The sequence below is a fragment of the Dasypus novemcinctus genome, chromosome 11, assembly GCF_030445035.2.
Source record: "Dasypus novemcinctus isolate mDasNov1 chromosome 11, mDasNov1.1.hap2, whole genome shotgun sequence".
NCBI lineage: Eukaryota > Metazoa > Chordata > Mammalia > Cingulata > Dasypodidae > Dasypus > Dasypus novemcinctus.
This window is the reverse complement of record NC_080683.1, coordinates 70,979,784-70,999,163: the sequence shown is the minus strand read 5'-3', so window position 1 is coordinate 70,999,163 and position 19,380 is coordinate 70,979,784. Positions and strand designations below refer to the sequence as shown.

The 19,380-nt window shown below is 37.8% G+C and overlaps 1 protein-coding gene across 2 annotated transcripts in view; it reads right to left on the bottom strand.

Moving 5' to 3' along the window:
- FHL5 (four and a half LIM domains 5) overlaps window positions 1-14,350 on the bottom strand; it is a 43,331-nt gene extending 28,981 nt beyond the window's left edge. The window contains exons 1-2 of one of the 2 annotated variants that reach the window (XM_004455429.5): window positions 14,226-14,350; window positions 13,621-13,757 (exon numbers count right to left, since the gene is read on the bottom strand). The gene's annotated coding sequence lies outside the window, so the exon portion shown is untranslated. The remainder of the gene's footprint in view (window positions 1-13,620; window positions 13,758-14,225) is intronic. The other variant, XM_058307165.2, reaches the window with a different exon arrangement.
- Between the last annotated feature and the right edge of the window lie 5,030 nt (window positions 14,351-19,380).

Genomic DNA, 19,380 nt, shown 5'->3' with positions numbered 1-19,380 from the left:
AACTCCAGTTAAACAAGTTAGGAAGAATTTTCAGCCATTCAACTAAAAGCAATAAATAAAATTTCACAATCAATCATCTAATTCTTTGCTGAGGCTACACCAAGTCTAACCATATGATATAAAGGTTTTCATGTATCCTGGGATTAATGTGCATTATAGATTCTGTTGGCTTATGATCATCTTCAGATTCATAAAATACAATGAAGGCCTATTTCTAGGCCTTCTTGAATAAAAATCTGTCAACATGTTCTATTTATCCTCTGCTTTTAAAGCTACAATCTTGATCATTTAGGTTTATGAGGGCACATCTGTAAGTTGTATTATTATATATTTAATAAAAGTCTTTTGAGTTTCTCTTGGATATATTTCATATTTTTCCTAATATTGTGTTTTGAGGTTTGTTATTTTATTTATTTTTTAATTAAACTGCAAGCTCATTGAGAGCAACCATTGTGTCTTACTTATTTCTGTACTCTGGCTGGAGCTGAGCAGTGCCCAGTTCTTACTGGGTATCTTTATATATGTCTTGGGAACAAAAATAAAGGAAAAAATGTCTTGGATAACAGTCATTTTAAGAGGATTTTTACTTTTATTGAATTCGACAATGGCTCAAGGCCAGGACCATAAGGTGTAGCAACCTCCAGTTTTAGAATTTTCTGTTGGTAGATGTAATTCTGATTCCTGAGTGACCAGAAGCACTCTAGGTGAGCATCCTTTCTTTGATTTCTGGAGACACTAACTTTCCCTCTGAACTAGCAGGCCAAGTGAAAGGATACAAGTGCCCTATCTCTTTGTAAGTTTAAAAGCAGTTTGGTCGACTAATCTTGGTATGGAGTATAGATTCACTTAGTCAAAAATAGCGGTCACATCCTACTCCAGGGGGAAGGTAGGGTGTTTATATGCTGAGTTTGGCTTTGAGAGAGGCTACATTTGAGTAACAAGGAGGCTTTCAGGAGGTAACTCTTAGGCAACATATATACTAGACTAAGTTTCAATTTCACAAAAAAAGGTTCATAAGTACAATCATCAATATCAAGGGCCTGGCATAATGCTCTGTCCTCCTCCTCTAGGCACTGCCCATGTGCTTGGAGGATTCTTGCTGTTTTATTAGGGAATGTAGCAGGACTCCTCAAGATGGGAATTCAACATTCCTTCAGTTGTTGTGTGGGTCTCCACCCATCAAGACAATTCCCCATGACCACATGAACATCTTCATATGCCTTAGAGGCATGCGATGAATCTCCCTGCCACCAAGGGATTATTACCAAGTGCCAACTAGTGATGCATTTGGAAAATGACCTTGACCAACAGGGGGAAATACTAAATACAAAGGAATTTTTATGGCTAAGAGATTTCAAAATGAGTTGGGACATCATTCCAGAGGTTACCCTTATACACGTTTCAGCAGGATCTTATTGACTGCCACAGTAAACAGTGCCTCAAATGGGTGTCCCTGAGGGCTCTTATAGTGTCTCTAGACACTATAAGCACTATAAGCAGGGCAGACAGGCTCAGCAATTCAGCACCCTGGCAGCGGGCCTTACTTAGGAATTTATGCCCCCCAGTATAAGGTAGTTAGACTCATTTATAATTTCCCTACACATAGCTCCTCTGTCCCTTTTATTTGAACCTATAATTAGCACTATACTTGTTAAATACTTGTCCCAGAGACTTAAAATCTTTGCTCTGTTAATATGCCAGCTGAGCCCTGAATCTCAGCAGTGTTGCAACACCTACTCTCCAGTTCATTGGACTCACCCAGGACAACTAACAAGGAGCTGATGGTGGACAATGCCCATCCCAAGGAACAGAGAGTGTCGACAACTACAAGCAAGATTGTCCCATCATCTGCCCCGTGGGACCTAAGCCCCTTCTCAATTAGAAACAGAGGGGGCATCACCATCCTCAAATCCTCAAGATTGGGGAATGAACAATGGACTAAAGTAGACTTATTATTCTATTATAGACATTATTATTCTAGCAATGGAAGAAACTGTATCATTGATATGAAGGCAGTGGCCACCAGAGGTTCTGAGAGGAAGAAGAGGGAAGAGTAGGTGTAACATGGGGGCATTTTTGGGACATTGGAATTTTCATTGCAATGACATTACAAAGATGGAAACAGGACATTATACAGCTTGTCAAAACCTATATAACTGTGTGGGATAGAGTGTAAACTACAATGTAAAGTATAGATCATGGTTAGTCTAACACATGCTTCAACACGTGTTCATCAATTTTAGCAAATGTACCACACTAATGAAAGATGTTAATATGGGAAAGTATGGGAGGGGGTAGGGGTGGGGTATATATGAATTTCCTATATTTTTGATGTAACATTTATGTAATCTAAAGCTTCTTTAAAAATAAAAAAGCACATTTCAAAAAAAATAGTAGTCACTGCAGCCTTTTGACACTCACTAAGCCTGAGGAGGCTGGGCTAGGTAGGGCTACACTTCTAATGCAGGGCTCTACCCCCAGCCATAATCCTGGGCACTTCTGTGCAGCCCCGCAGTCCACCACTAAAGGCTGGTCATTTGACATATATGTGCCCCTTGTCATATGCATGGAATTTCCAATCTACCTCCCACATCTTAACTTTCAGGTGCCATTTTCATGATTTGCAGGACAGATACAGTAACACATTATTTAAAAATTCCATTACCAGCATATCATCATTAGGCATTTTGGAAATATCTAAGTAGACATATAGCAAAAGCATGACATTTATATTCTGCCTTGAAAGGTGTGTTTAAAATTAGAAATTATATCTATAAATGGTGCCTTAGAGCAAATGAGGTAATTTATATCAGAGTGCCTCAAGGTATTTTTGAGGTATTCAAATATACAAACATTGCTGAGGAAGAAAGTCTGTAGGAAATAAATTAATGGTAGAAGAAAAATAAGAAAGAAGAATTAATTTCCATGCCAATAAATTAAGAACACAGCCCATCTTTTCTGCAATAATTTACTTAAAAAAAAATCAAGCATTAGAACAAAGAGGAGGAGGTAAACGTGGGGAGGAACAGATGAGGCAAAAAATGTTTGTAGGAGAACACAGGAAAAAGGACTAATCTCCATGGATATGGTACAAGGTAATGAGACAAAGCTTCTTTGTGCTCCAATCATTTTGATACTTTTCCTTCCATATAAAAGTTCACTTTGGATCAAAGCCCAGTTTTTACAGAACTACCAAGTCTAGGAGGGATTTTCGAAATTGTCTAGTTTGTTCCCCTTCTAATGAATGACAAAAACTGCCCTTCAGAGAGACAAACTGGCTGTGTTTTTAAGCTGACAAATCCATTAGTGAATAAGGTTTAACCAGGATTCAGACTTCTAGGACCCTAATAGAAGCCATTCCTCACCCCCCCACCCCAAAATAAATAGGGAGAAACTCATATGAAATGGAAGCTTTGTTTACCACTATGATTTTTGAAAAACAGAAAGAAAAGAGATGAAAACCTTCTCCTTCTTTGTATGCCCCACTCCATATTTTAATTGCTGACCAGGTGACAGCCCCATAGACATAACCAGGGAGGTTTGCTCTGTTACTGAAGCCATGTTTCACTCACTGTGCAAAAGGAACAATCATCTTCAAAAGAAAGTACGTGACCCTTCCAACATTCAAGGCAACTAATTTTCGGTTTGCTTTTGTTTATTATAGTTATTATTGGATGACTATGGGGTTTGAGAAGAAATGCCTGAAACCACATTTGGCTTTATATTCTGAATCCTCACCTAATAAATGAGGTAGGGTTGTATGTGTGGGTGTGGTGTGTGTGTGTATGTGTGGTGTGTGACATGTGTGTGTACTGTGCCTGGTTTGGGTGGTGGAAATTGACGTTAACTAATTTTTCCAGTATTTATATCTGAAACAAACTATCTACCACCTATGGAATGTGATTTAAGAAGATACAAGCAGAGCTATAGCCTGTACTTTGGTGATAATAGTAATCAGTAATTACCAGCTCTTCTTTTGATAAGTCAGTTTAAAAATGCGTTGGTGAAAGGGGTGACCATCTTAGATTTCAAGACAGTTTTAATTCCATTTTTATCTTTTCTCTGTTTCAGAGATCTAAGCAATGAAGAATCTCAGCATCCATCAAAGGAAAATGATTGTAGCCAAAGTACTCACAGCTTCCACTCAGCAGTTGCAAGTTTACAGCTTTGGAAATAGGATGTGTTGATCTCAGGGTGTGTATGTTAGTCCTGCATAATACCTGGGGAAAGGTGTCTGTTAATGTTCCCTTGGAAACCAAATGTTCACAGTATTAGGTCATAAACATCGGCTACGATTTAGTGTTATTTAAATTTTCACCCTAAACATTGTTCAATGTAAAAATTCTTAAGAAATAATAAGAGTGGAGAACCTTTCTGTTTTGTTCAGGGCTGTGTCCCATTTACCTAAATCAGAGCCGGGCACGAATGTGTATTGAATGAATGCAGGAAGAAATAAGGCAGATGTTTGGGACTACAGACTGTTAAAGGCTTAGAGTTAAACAGAAGAGAAAAGCCACTCTCCCATTTTATAAATGAGGCAGACTCGGAGTCATAAAATGCCTTGTCTTAGAATCACACTGCTTTCTGTGACTTTCATAATTTGTAGCATTTCACAATCTGGCATCTGCCTTCATCTAGTTCTTTCACTTTCTAACCCAACAATATCAAGCAGTTCTCTGAATGCACTCTACTTCAGTTCTGTGGGTTTCACAAAGAGTTCTTGAGTGCCAATTCTGGGCTAGTCATGATGTTTGGCAGTGAAGCTAAGACCATCTCCATCCATGAAAATTTTACATGCAGATATATGAGAGAGACAAAAAAATTCTCTATTACTATTCTCCCAGATTAGGACTCTGGCTCTATGTTCTCATGGTACTTCATCATATACAGTATTCTGTGTTCCTGGTTTAATAAGTCTTTCCTGCTCAACTGTAAGCTTCAGGCAGGGCCGATACTATGTTCAACAGATTCCTGGTGTCCAGCATATTACCAGCATACATGGAGCACTCAGTAGATATTTGTGGATATGGAAAGGACATGTAGAAATGCTTGGAGATATCTACAAGATACTCTGGGAATTTCAGGAAATGTCTAGAAAACTTCAAGTAAAGCTTTAGAGCTCTGCCTTGAAGGTTGGCTAGAAGTTTGTAAGAAAAGGTAAAAGAAGGTTCATAAAAAATAAGGGTGTCTGTGCAGACAAGCGGGTGGTGGGAAATAGCATGGCAAGCAGTACGGAGCACAAATCAGTGAGTACCACTGCAGTGCTTGAGGGATTGCATCTGAAGGCAGCGTTTTTCCCCATACTTCGATAATAGAAAGTTGACGTATGAAATCAAATCTTTTTATTTACCAGAGCTTTAAAACCTCAACTACATATTGCTATGAATATATTTAGCCACTGTTTTCTTCTTGGCCAATTGGAGACTATATTGTGAAGGCAAGTCTAAGGCATATTCTATTAACTAAATATCTCTCTAAGTTGGTAATTTCAACAATTTTCATTGATGACTTAAATACACAACAAGTCAGAAATGCTTTTTTGAATTAAGAGCACATGAGAGACCCTCTCATTCTCCCAGGTTCCTGTGCTTGCCTTTTAAAGTCATCTCTTTTGAAAGCACTGGGGATTAAAATCCCTCCCTTTGCTCCCTCATTTTAATCCACTTGAGAAGTGACTTAAGTGGGCGAGTGCCTGGGCGAAGGCACACTCTCAAGTGTAGCCCATGCTCTCTCTCCCTCACTCTGCTGGAAATTGTGAATGCACAGGCCTAATTTGTGCTTTTCACCCTGGCATGAACCTGCTACAGCGACCCCTTACCATCAAGGCAGGCTAAGCACTCCACCTGCCCCTGGGATGGAGTGAGACCAGTCTGGTCTTGGACACAAGCTTAGTTTTCTCATTCAGATTTAACAATAATAAAAGGGGTAGTTTAATCCATATATGACACATATGTCTTTCTCAATTGTTTCAGAACTCTGAAAGGATTGGTACATGGGTAGGTGGGACCTTCAAATCCATACATATGTTATGATACAGGTGGTTTCATTCTTAAGTCTGCTGTACTGTGTATGTATGCATATAGTGGAGAGAGAGGGGAGAGAATAATATATGGGCTAATTTTATATATAGATATATAAAATAGAGAAAGATAAGGACTAGCTTTTATTAACCAGGACATTAAAGTAAGAAGAATGACCTATTCTAAAATGCTAGTTACGGTAGTTAAAAAAGTAACTTAACAAAAACAAATTAAATGAACGAATGATAGCATTATTTGTAAGGTCTTGACTAAGAAAAACAAAATATGAAGAAACAATAAATATTCTAGAGCAGAGGTCGGTCAACTAGAGCTACAGGCAAAATCCAGCCCACTTCCTGGTTTTATATGGTCTGAGGCCTAAGAATGTTTTTTACATTTTGAAATGATTAAAAAAAAATACCAAAAGAAGAATAATATTTTTGACATATGAAATTTATATGAAATTCAAATTTCAGTGTCCAAAAATAAATATTATTGGAACATAGGCACTCAATCATTTATATACTGCCTATGGCTACTTTCAGGCTACAATGACAGATGTTGAATAGTTTTAATAGAGACCATATGACCCACAAAACTTAAACTGTTTACTATCTGGCTCTTTATAGAAAAAGTTTGTGGGCTCCTGATCTAGAGTTTCAAAATATATATTTATGATTTTAATTATCTTTTATTGGATGTTTGTTAAATTATCCTTAAGTTTAACCAATATTTGAAATAGAATCTCTACATACCATCTACAAGAATATGAAATTTTTATTAAATTATTTTTAAAATAATCCTAAAAGACATTAACATGGTCTTTGGAAAAGTAATGACTTGGTGAAATGCCTATGATATTGTATTCAGTGAAAGAAAGGGTATGAAATTGAATAATCAGTAGATATCAAATATATATACATATTTTAAAAAGTAGTAACAGGTTTTTAAAAGGTAGGTAATAGGTTTAAAAGAAAACATGCAGAAATGTTAAAAGTAGCTGCCTTTTGAATGAGATTATGGGTGATTATAGAAGTTTGACATGGTTATGAATTCCAAAAATAGGTATTGGATTATGTTTGTAATCTGATCTATTCCCGGGTATGACTGAGTTATGATTAGGTCCTTGATTGCGCCACATCATTAAGGCATGGCAAAGGACAGAGTTGGAGCTTTTGATGAAAGGGTTTCTTAATGTTGGGGTTTTGATGTTGGAGTTTGATACTGAAGTCTTAAGCTGGAGCCCCCGGGAAAGAGACAGAGCCATTTGCCTGATAGTCTACAGCTGACCTTGTGGAGAGAGGCAAAGCCTAGAGAGCCTCATAGTCTGTAGCTGACCTTATGGAGAAAACAGAGGAGCTGAGCCCAGAGGAACTCAGGAAGCCTGAACCCTTGCATACACTGGCAGCTATCTTGAGCCAATGTGTGGAAATAGACTTTGGTATGGGAAGTAACTTATGCTCTATGGTCTGGTAGCTGTCTGGTACCCAACTGTATTACCCCAAAATTAATACCCTTTATAAAAAACAACCAATTTCTGGTATTTTGCATCAATATCCTTTTGGCTGACTAATAGAGTGATTTTAAAAGAAAAAATTTTTAACTTTTCAGTACTTCCTAAACTGTACACTGTAAAATGTATCAGTTTGATGAGACAGAAAATAAAATATTGAAAAAAACTAGAGTAAAATTGTTCAATTTTTAGAAAATTCAAGGTCAAAGATTAGATTCTTCTGTGGTAGTATAACTATGAAAGTGTCAAAGGGAATAAATGAATGGATAGAAGGGAATTATGAGAATAGAAATCCTTTTCCAAGATAAAAATCTTAATTCAAGTAATATGACAGCTTTATGTCAGATGCTTTTTTTTCAAATGCAAATTATACCCTTGAATCTGTTAAAGAAGTATTGATATTTTTGTGAAGAAAAATCCATAATGAAAGGCAATTGGTCAAAATTTATGACTGACAATGCCTTGTACATAGGAGCTTTATGAAATGGTCATCATCAGCACACAAATGTAGAGATTTGTGATATAAATAAAATTGAACACTGATTGATTTTCTGTAGATACTTACTGGCTTAATTAAATATTACTTCATTATACTAACTGCTGATAAATGAATGAGTGAATATATGTATGAATGAATGAATTATATGTACATCTGACTTTTTATCTCTATCAAAATATGGGAAATTGATTGCCTTAAGACAACTGTTAACACTTTTCAAAAAGTATTAGGAGTCATGTGGTGATGACATGCTACATCAATTGTCTTATGAACAATTGTAAGATATCATGAAAGATAACAGAATCCAAGATAGAAAACTGTAATCTGAGAAGTCCATTTACCCACCTGTGTACCACAACACCATCCTACATGTTATAATTGCAAATAGAAGTGGAAATAATGGGAAAAGAAAGTATTCTGAAAAAACTGTGATGGGAGAATCTGATACCTTGAAATTACCTACTGAAAAATTAAACTCAGAATCCATTTGGTGAGTACTACTGCTCTGGCAAAATGAATAACCAAAAAACGAATTCAAAATGAATAAGCCAAATAATGATGTTGATTATCAAAAGTAGTGTGTTTAAGAACCATAGCGACAGGTGTATATCAAGAAATAAAATTAAAAGGACTATTGTTACTATTACTCTAACATAACATTCTACAAGGTGATTGTTATTATCCCGTCTTTATGGCCAAGCACAAATGAACTTGCCCAAGTTCAGAGAGGACTCATGGACCAGACTACAAAGACTTGACTCCCTTCTCTAAATCACATTATCACTCTTGCATTGACTTTCTAGCCTTGTTTATATAATTAGTGAATTTAATACTTCTTGTGGTTGAGATACCCCAGCATCTTTTGTAAGATAATAAGTCCTTGTGGGTTTGGATTCATGTTATCCTCATCATATGTCTATACTTTCACATAGACAGGTTAATATCTTGATCAAAGCAATACATCAAAAGAACAGCTATTTCAGTGCCATGCAAGTTGCTTTCAGATTTTTACTTTTATCCTAGCATTGGCTGAATACAATAAATGATGATACCTAGATTAGAACAAGTACTGTTAAATATATATGTTAAAATATGTTTTGCATGTATTGTTAAATATATATGTAAATATGCTTGCTTCCAATGGGTTTACAATCCAATTCAAAGGCATTATATAGTAGCTCATCCTATCCTATAATATCTATTATTTCCCATTTCTCATCCAAGATCTCATAATTTTCTGTTTCCTTTCCATTTTTCATTCTTTACTGATCACTCAAGACCTACAAAGGAGTATGTGTGATGTTAGAGATTCAGTGATAATTGCTGCAGTAACTTGTACTTAATGGAGTATAAAGTCTTATAGGAGATACAGATAAATAAATGAGATTACAATGTGTGTCCAATAGGATACGTAGGTAGCATAAGAATACATAAAAGTGGAACCAAATGTACACTTGGGCAGAGGGTGGTCCGTAAGTACTTCCCAGGAACACGCCTATGCTGATACCTGAAAGGGAAGGTGACTAAGGGTCTACCCAGAGGGAAGAGGTGAGCTATGTCTATATATGCAGAGTATAGGTGTAGAAAAAGTACCTGTGGAGGCCTGGAAGAAAAGAGGCACGTGCCCTGTTTTTAAATCGCTAAAGGACATTCAGTGTGACTGAACAATAGTGTGAGGGTATGTGGAAGGGGGGGATAGGAAATGGGCATAAGTACAGTAGTAGAAATTGGTTTGGAGAAGAATGTTGAGGTCAAATTATTCAGGGTCTTGATTTGTATTAATAATAGCACTTACTCTGTGCCAAGCACTGTTGTACCTATTTTAATTTACCATCTTATTTAATCCTCACATCAAACCTAAGTGGAAGGTACATTGTCATTTTTCCTATTTTACATTCAAGGAAAATGAGACACAGGTTAAGTGACTTATCTAAATTAATAAAAGTAGTGCATGGCAGAACTGGGATTTGAACTTCTACCAGTCTGAAACGAGGGAGGAAGCATCTTCCAAATCTTTGCTCCTCAAAGTGGCCCATAGAGTAGTAGGATCAGCATCATTAAGAGCTAAATAGAAATGCAAAAAAATCAAACACCAATCTAGACCTATAGGACCAGAATCTGCATTTTAACAACAACAAAAAACCCAAGGTGGTTCCTGAGTACCTTGAAGTTTGGGGAGCTCTGCTCTAATTCACTATACTCTACTACTTCTCTTTAACTATGAAAGGGAGTCTGGACATTATCCTAAGGCTAGTAGGGAGTCAGGGAAAGATTTGAAGTAAGAGGTTGGCCAAATCAAATTTGTTTTTTAGCCCTGTTGCTTCAGAAGAATCACTCTGACTTCAGTATGGAGAATGTAGTGGAAGAGGGCAATTCTGGAGGTAGTGAGACCACTTAAAGGGCTACTGGTAAACAAATGAAAGAAAATGGCCATCTCAGGGTAGTGGCAGTGATGAAGGAAGAAAGTAGGTGAATTTAAGAGGTGCTTAGAAGGTAGTATTGATAGAAGTTAAAATTCTTTTGATAAATGAATTGAGAGGATGGAGTTGGTTTATCCCCAGTTCCTGGCTTAAGCAACTAGATGGATAGTGATATCATTTACTGTACAAGAGTAAATTTTGGGAGTGGGCCAGGACATAAGAGGGGAATGATGAGTTTACTTTTTGGATTACAGTGATAAGGTTTAGGGAAATATTGGAACAGTCAAGTGGAGCTGTTCAGTCAGGGCCCTAGAAATGAGGCAAGGAAGGCATATAAATTACTGGGGCATTTTTACAAGGAACCTGGGGAAAATTCTATGTAAAAAATTTTGGCTGGCTTGCTCTTGATGCTCCCTTTCCCCATATGTATTCACCAGTGTCCAACCTGTTCTGGGCAGTCCTGTATTCAGAAGAGAGTCTAGGATAGAGTGGGGAGAAAGAGGAATCCCCGAAAGTATCTATAAAAGTGTCTTAGAGATAGGAGAAAAACCAGAAGTTTGAGATAATGGAAGCCCAGGGAAAAGAGTGTTTCATGGTGCAAAAGTGGCGGAGAGTATAAAATGCTTTTGAGACAAGCAGCTGAAGAATAACAAATGCCGCTGAACTTAGCAATACACTGGTACTTGGTGACCTTGGGATGGCCTGGAGAAAATTTATGGGTCTAAAGTCAGGCTGCAATGGGTTGAGAAGTAAATTGAGGATAAGGAAATGCAGATTCTTAAGAGATTATGGAGGATTCTTTCAAGAAGTTCAACTATGAAGGTAAGGAATGAGGGTAACTGGAGAGGTTCAGTAATGAAGGAGGCTCTTTTGAAGAAAAGGGGAGACTGAATGGCATTGGAAGGAGCCAGTAAAGAAGGAAAGACTGAAGGAATGAATGAATGAATGAGGATATGGGAATGAAGATACACCCTGAGAGGGTGGGTATGAGATAAGGGGCACTAGTTGACAACTTTCCTTTTCTTTTCCACTCTACCAGTGGTAGGTGGGGGATTCTGGAGTATGGCCAGAGAAACAGGAAGATCCACTGTGGTCATCTGTTCCATATTTTGGGGTCTAGGGATATTTCTCCTATCACCCTTCCTTTCTAAGCCCTGCTTTCCACAAGAGAAACTTCTGCACTTGAATATTTCACTTTTATTTCCATGACATAGAACTCAGAAGGGTGCCCATAAATGAACTAATCTCCTGCTTTGAAAATTAACCCTTAAATTTATTCTTTTGGCTCCAAGCCTTTCCTTAACCTAACCTGTCCTCAGGTGAAAAGCCTCCAGTTGTTTAGCAAAACCAGTCTACCTCTGCTGGAGCTTTTACCCATTAGGCCCCAGGGTACATCTGAGGCTGAGGAATTTGGCTTTGTGGAAAACAGTTGTCTATAACTGGGATCCCAGAAAATATTCATGGACAGATTTCAAAGGTCCTTGAATGTCCAGTAATGCCACTGAACAATCTCTTTATTACGTTTCTTTTTTCTTAGAAGAGGGTTCATTGTTCCTGTCAGATTCTAAAAGGACTGTGTGATCCCCAAGTGCTCTCATGTGAAGATCACACCTCAAGCTATTTATTTTTAAGGCATTTGAGATGCTTTGACAGGAAGGAGTCCTCCACCTCCTCATCTTCGAAACCCCTTCCAGGGTATCAAAATATAACCAAGAAAAAGCGTGGCAATAAAAGAGGAAAGAGGCAATTATAAGAACATGAAAAGACCAGCTTGTTTAACTGACATCTGACTCAAAACTTCCCATGTGAAACCCAAGTATTCGCTTTTCATTTCTGAAGGGATCATGTTCCCTAGACTGGAAACATAAAAAGAAAAAATCAAACCTTCTCTAAAATGTCCTAGATAAACATTTATTTTCAATTTTAGAGTAGAACATTACTGGGCTTGTTTAAGAAGCCCAAATTAAACCAGCTTTACTCAAAATGTTGTTGGCAAGTGTAATAAAAACAAGAGGTAAACTTGTCAGTGAGGTGATGTCATGTTAAAATCTAAATCTGCTACTCTTGTTTAGGTAAAAGTATCCCATAATTGGCAACTAATGATAAAATGTGGGAATTAATAGAACGTGTAGAAAACAGACTTCAGAGTTTACCTTCCTCATAAAGTAATTTGGATTAGAGCTTTAGGCATATCACAACAAATGTCTTAAGAAATACCGTGTATGATGCAAATGTTGCCAATATTCATGTTAAATTTTAGTCCTTATACTTTGCTAATAAAAATGCTAGAATTTATATACAAGTGTCTGTGGAAGTGAAATGACAGCTAAAACAACTTGAGGATTTTCTAACATTTTATATATAATAATTACACATTTCATTAATGATTCTTTTTAGTTCCCACATTTCTGAAGTACAAACTGACAGCTGAGGTAGCTGCATTTCATTTTCAAATGGATGACAGACAGCAAGGGAATGACTAAAATAGTGAGGGAGAAAGCATAGACACATATGGAATGCATGCTTTTGCCTAAATAAGATGATCACAAACAGGTTCAAGAAGTAACATTTTAGATTGATGTGGTACATTACATATCTGTGTGGGCTAGACACATACATTTCAAATCAATCATAGAAAATCTAAGATTATGAATTGTTTTTATGCCTGCTTCTGGAAAGAAGGCAGATTTTTCTTCAACATGGCAGAATTCTCATTAACTCGTTTTACTTAAAATCTATAGATGACTTCAAAATGTGCTCTGGAAATACATATCCAGCTATAAAAAAGTCTCAATGATAATGTTAGGCATTCAAATAAGTCCCAGGATCCAGCCCCCACACACACTTTTTTAAAGCAATGATGCTATGCCCTGATGTATTATGACCATTTCAGGAACTCAGAAGGCAACTCCAGAGAGTTTATCTGGAGACTATGTGCTTCCATGCGCATATCATCAAAATAAGAAACCTAAAAGCTCAGCATATCAAAATTCAATAACTGTTGGCTTAAATGGCTTTTTAAGTTTCAAAGATAGAAACTTCAAGATTTATGCTTTCTTGTCAAGTAAAAGTTTTCTCTTAAGCAGTTATTGGAAAGTTTATAATAATCACTCATAAGTCAAAATACCACATAAACAAAACACAAAAGAAACATTAGGAAAAACTCACTTTTTAAAAAAAGCTTCTTCCTGTGATTGAACAGTATGAAAGAAGGCGAATATACAGTATTTTTTTTCTTCCAACACATAAAGAACAAGGAACGGAATGAACTGCTGGCGCTTTCTGAGGGACCCTTCCAACTTCAACTTTGTGGGAGAAAATAGGAGTGTCAGTGTGCTTCCTCCAAGTCTTGTGACGTGCAAATAGCTAACTCCTACTAGGCTGGAAAAGCATCCCTTGTCAATTTTTACTTAAAATTGCAAGTAACAAATTCTCTGCAGGATATCCTTAAAGGGATATTCTGCCAGGATTAGTATTTGAAATATCTGGATAAGCTCCAAAAAGCTTAAAACACACAGTATGTGGGCACTCACACATACACACACTCACACACACACTCTCTTTCAAGGAATTCTGCTGAGTTAGCTACATTAAAAGCATATTTATATTTTTAAAAATCACTAAAAGAACAGTGTATCTTCTGTTTACTTGATTCTTCGGGGGTTTGTTCTGTTTTTGTGTTTTCTGGAGGCACCTTCTATTTAAGTTAGTGGCTGAAACACAGAGCTTTTCAGTTGAATTGTCTGAAAAGAGTTCAGGCCCCATGTTCTCACCTGCAGAGTTCTGGTATCTCGAGAGATGAGCCCAGGGTTGTGGTCTCTATCACTGTCTTCTTGGGAACTTTGAGCCTTATATGGATTTGAGCAGAGCAACTCAAGGTAGTTACCTGCTTCTGGGACCTGCAGTATGGACTTAGCATTCCCTGCTTATTTCCCTATGAGCTGGCAACAATTGTTATGTCATGTCCATGGCAATATGACTTCATTTAAGTACAGACTCATCGGTCTTTTGAAATCTTCCACAGAAAGTGGCTAAAGATTTCAAGAGTTGGATTTGAAGAAATGTTTAGATATTGAACTATCCTAGAACAGTAGTAATTCTCAGTGGGTCACACTGAACCAGAAAGCAAGTAAGGGACATTTTCTCTTAGAATCTTTGAGGCCATTTATTCAGTTTGGAAGGTGAGGTGAGGGAAAAAATGTTTTGCCTTAACTCCATTTATTCCCAGACCAAACCTAAAATGCCCTTGTTCTAAGTGCTAAAGTAATTATATGTTAGTATTTTCTGAGGTCAAACCAGAGCTAGAGAAATACAGAGCCAATCAACTCTATGCTTTATTATCCACTTGACTTTGGTGATTAAGACATTATGAAAATGAAAATACAGTGACCAACAACAACGAATTTTGATTCAGCGGAAGGGCCCCAGTACATTGAATTAGTAATGGATTTTAATCCGCATGATGCACTGCTAGATAGGCATATTTTTCTCCTTTTATAGGTGAGGAAGCAGAGTGTCAGAGATACATTAATTGCTGAAGTCTGTTTATGGGTCATCATCCTTTGTTTACACTTTTCCTGAGAGGGTAGCCTACATTGTTTCAGTTTCCAACCTTCCTTCTTCCTCCTCTACCTCTTGCAATGTCTTCCACTTGAACCACTCCAATCCACGCCCCCTCCCCCCCATTTCATTAACATCAGAAACTATTTTAACTAGCAATCCAAAGAGTACTGTTTTTAATCTGACCTGAAATTTCTGATCTCTGGCTGTAACTATTTCTTTCTGAAAAATTTCTCCCCTGGTTTCACTAAGTTACACCCTCTTGATTTCCTCCTTGCTCTCAGCATCTTCTCTCCTCACCCTTCATTTACCTCACCATGAGTTCCATCCATTGTTCAGTACCTTCTCTGTACCCTCTCCATGGGTTTCCTTATCAATTCACAATATATACTTTATATACTATGCTACTCTTTAAGTTCCAAACCTATATCCTGTTGTCTACTTGATCTGTGTAGAGATCCCTACTATTCTTAGAATCAAAATCAGCAACTGCCAAGAAACCTTATCTTCTCCTCGCCTTGAAACCTGTTAGTCTATGTTCCCTATGTCCAGCATGACACTGATGTGGGCTATGGGTGGGAGGCTGTCTCTTCAGAGATAACCTAAGCTGTCTGACTTGTGGGTGTGAGACAATGGGGGGCTGAAGTCCTGCCCTTGGTGACCATGGCAACGACTCCAGTCCCAGGAAACAGTTTAACAATGCAAGGTCTATAAACTTTAAGTATTCAGAGGAAATGCAAACCAAATATGCTAAAAGCTTACCTAAAATGTATGAAGTCCATGCTAAAAGCCTACCTAAGATGTGGAAGATATATATACTAATTCAAGCCTATTGAGAACTGAAACAAAGGGACCATTTAACCTTTCCTCTCTGTATAAAAGAAACTCGAAAGTCTTGTTTGGGGCTCGGGATTGAAACAGAAAGCTTCCGAGTCCGGCTGGCCGTCAATAAACCATTTTTCCTTCTCAAAATCATTCCTGAGTCCTGGCCTTTCTATACGCAAATAATTGAACCTCTCTCAAATTCTACAACACCACAATCATCCACCAAACCCACTTATTCCCCATCATCCCTATTGTCACCAACTTCTGTCATCGGTTTCACTTTGTTAAATGATCTCTCCTGAATTTGTCATCTTTGATGCATTATGGTCCTCATTTTTTTTTTAATTTATTTATTTCTCTCCCCTTCCCCCCCCCCACCCCAGTTGTTCTCTGTGTCTATTTGCTGCATGTTCTTTGTCTGCTTCTGCTGTTGTCAGCAGCACGGGAATCTGTGTTTCTTTTTGTTGCGTCATCTTGCTGTGTCAGTTCTCCGTGTGTGCAACACCATTCCTGGGCAGGCTGCACTTTCTTTCGCGCTGGGCAGCTCTCCTTATGGGGCGCGCTTCTTGCGCGTGGGGCTCCTCTACACGGGGGACACCCCAGCGTGGCACAGCACTCCTTGTGTGCATCAGCACTGTGCATGGGCCAGCTGCACACAGGTCAAGGAGTTTGGCCCGTGGACCTCCCATGTGGTAGGCAGATGCCCTAACCACTGGGCCAAGTCCGTGGCCTCATTTTTCTTACTTAGATTGCTGTAGAATAATTGGCCTCCACCTCAGTCTACTCCTCTTCTACGCTTCCTTTACTTCACTATAGAACAATATTTATATTAAAAAATACCATTTTTGGCAGATTTTAAAATACTTCTTGCAGAAAATCTGAAAGAACTGAAAACTATATAAATTTAAAATGACTTACAATCCAAGAGACAACCAGACCCAAATCTTAGACCTCTTTAGAATGTTCTTTAGGCATGCATGCATATGTTATCTAGGTATGGAAGTATTTATGGAAATGTTTATAAATGCTTATATATACATTGCTACATGTTTATACAGGGATCAGTAAACCAGGGTCACATTGTACATAGTTATGTATTCTGCTTCTTTCACTTAATATATTGATTTTCCATCTAAATATTATTTTTAAAGTGGCTGTGAATAATGGCTGCAATATAATGAAATATATAATGGAATAGTGCTGTCTTTATTTCTCTGGTTTAATTGCTTTCTTGAGCACCAAAAATTCTCCCTGAGCATTTATAATGAATCACAAGGACTTAGATTTGGTGGGAAAGAAGGAAGAAAAAGTATTCACTTTAAGTTCATCTACATAATGTAGATGCCTTCAAGCAATTATTCAACATTGAAGTCTATATAGTAGAGTAAGGATAAAGGTTACATTTTAGATATTTAAAGATAAGCTCAGTAGAAAAACAATTTGCTAAAGATTTTTACTTCTTCACATTGAATAACAAGTAACATCTGCGGGCAGCGGCGGGCCTCCGGGAGGGTCAGCGTGGTTGGCCGGGCGGGCTCTCCCGACGGGGGCTGCCTCGCGGTGGAAGGAGAGGAGGGGGTTCGGCACGAAGCCGTTGGGCCCTCGCTCTCTCCGCTCAGGCACGGGGGACGCACGGTGCAAGCAAAAACACCACGGAGACAAGGTCTAGGCACAAGTCTACTTTATTGTTGGAGGGGACATGGTTTTATAGGGTTTAGGGATACGTAAAGGGACTTGATTGGTGCCGGCGGGTGCTGTTGCTTGCGTAGGCGGTTACTGGACAGTAAACTGGCTAAGAGGTTAGGAGCAAGGGAGGGGAAGGGGAAAGTGTGGGCTGTCTAGATAACGGCTAGGCGGAAGACGGAGAGGGGGAGAAGGAGGGGCAGCGCCGGCTGCCAATACTGGGCGGGAAGGAGACGGGGACAACATCATAGGGAAAACCACTTTACAGGGGAGCAAAAATGAGATTTTTATTTAGTACCTTTGTCTTAGCTTGACTAGCTAAACTAGATAAGGGGTTTTTCATTGGCTGGTGAGCACCTGAATAAATAAGGTATTTCAGAACCAAGAAGACTGTGTTCCACTTCTGCTAGAGGCTAGGGAAAAAAGGAATAAAAATTTGTGTACATAATTTTAGTTCAAATTTCACTTCCCATACTACAGTATGGGAGACATACTGTAATTTCACCAAAATATAAGCATTTTAAAGAATTTTGAGAAGTTGTCAAATTGCTTTGGAGAATGGAAGTCATCTTTCTCAAAGACAAATTGGATCACATTATTTCTCTAGTTAAATATTTTAAAGGCTCCCCTTGTTTTCAGGATAACAGTTAAAAGTTTTTAGTTTAGTACATAAGGTTTGTGATACCAGTCTGGTCTCACGATCTTCAACTTGCACTACTTTCCCATGTTACTTTTCTTGTCATACTTTATTTCCCCAAATCTCAGAATTTTTTTTCATACCTTAATACTTGTGTACCTCCTCTTCTCTGCCCAGACTGTTCTCTTCTCCTCTCCCTATTTTCATCAGGCTAATCTTATTTTTCTTTCAGGATTCTGTTCAGGGATTATCTCGTTTATTCAATTCCCCTTCCATCTATGTAAGCCTGATTCTGAATTTCATTTTTTCTCATATAGCACCCTCTGCTTACTTCTATCAAAACAATTATACAGGGTATATACATCTTTAAAATTTACATTTCTTTCCTTAGGACTTAGCTGTCAAGCAGGATCCAGGAAAGTGTGGAGCCAAGAATTTAAACTTGCCATATCCTCCCTTTTTTCCATTACATCATTAACATAACCCTCTTCCTTCTTGCTCCTCAAAACAAATGCCCAGGCTGTTTCAATAATTACTGAAGAGAAATTAGACAGAGGTGGAATTACAGGCAAGCAAGGCTGGTAAAACAAACAATAAAACACAGCACTGAGAACTTATACAAAAATTAAATACAAACTTAAAATAGTCCTTCCTTTTGTGCGTGATGTAGATGGAATAAAAAGAATGCTTCTGAGAACCAGAAGTAACTTCTTAGATGGTTTTGAAGAAGTCTCTCCTGGTTCCTATTCCTTATTCTTTTGTTCGCTTAATATGGCCTTTAAGGTAGAGCAAATTGTGTGAATCTGTAGGCCATTAAGGTGCATCCAGATTTAAGTGTGGAAAGTGTATATCCAGAGTAGTTTTATATATGTTTTCATTCCAAGTACACTGTTAAAGGCTTCAATGGTCTTAGCCAAAAAAAAAAAACAGCCCATCTGAGGTAGGCTATGGGTGGGGGGGGCTGTTCATCTCTTCGTGAATAACCTGAGCTGTACATACAGCTGCAGCCCTGCCCTTGGTAACCATGACAAAAACTCCAGTCCCAGAAAACCAGTTTAGCAATGCAAACTCTATAAATTTTAAACATTCAGGTAAAATGCAAATCAAATGTGCTAAAAGATGTAAAATAAAAAACAAAAAATAAAAAAAATAAAAAGTTCAATATGGCTCTACATTCAGGTTAAGCAACTCTAATGTACATTAAGGTCTTTTCTCAAAATACA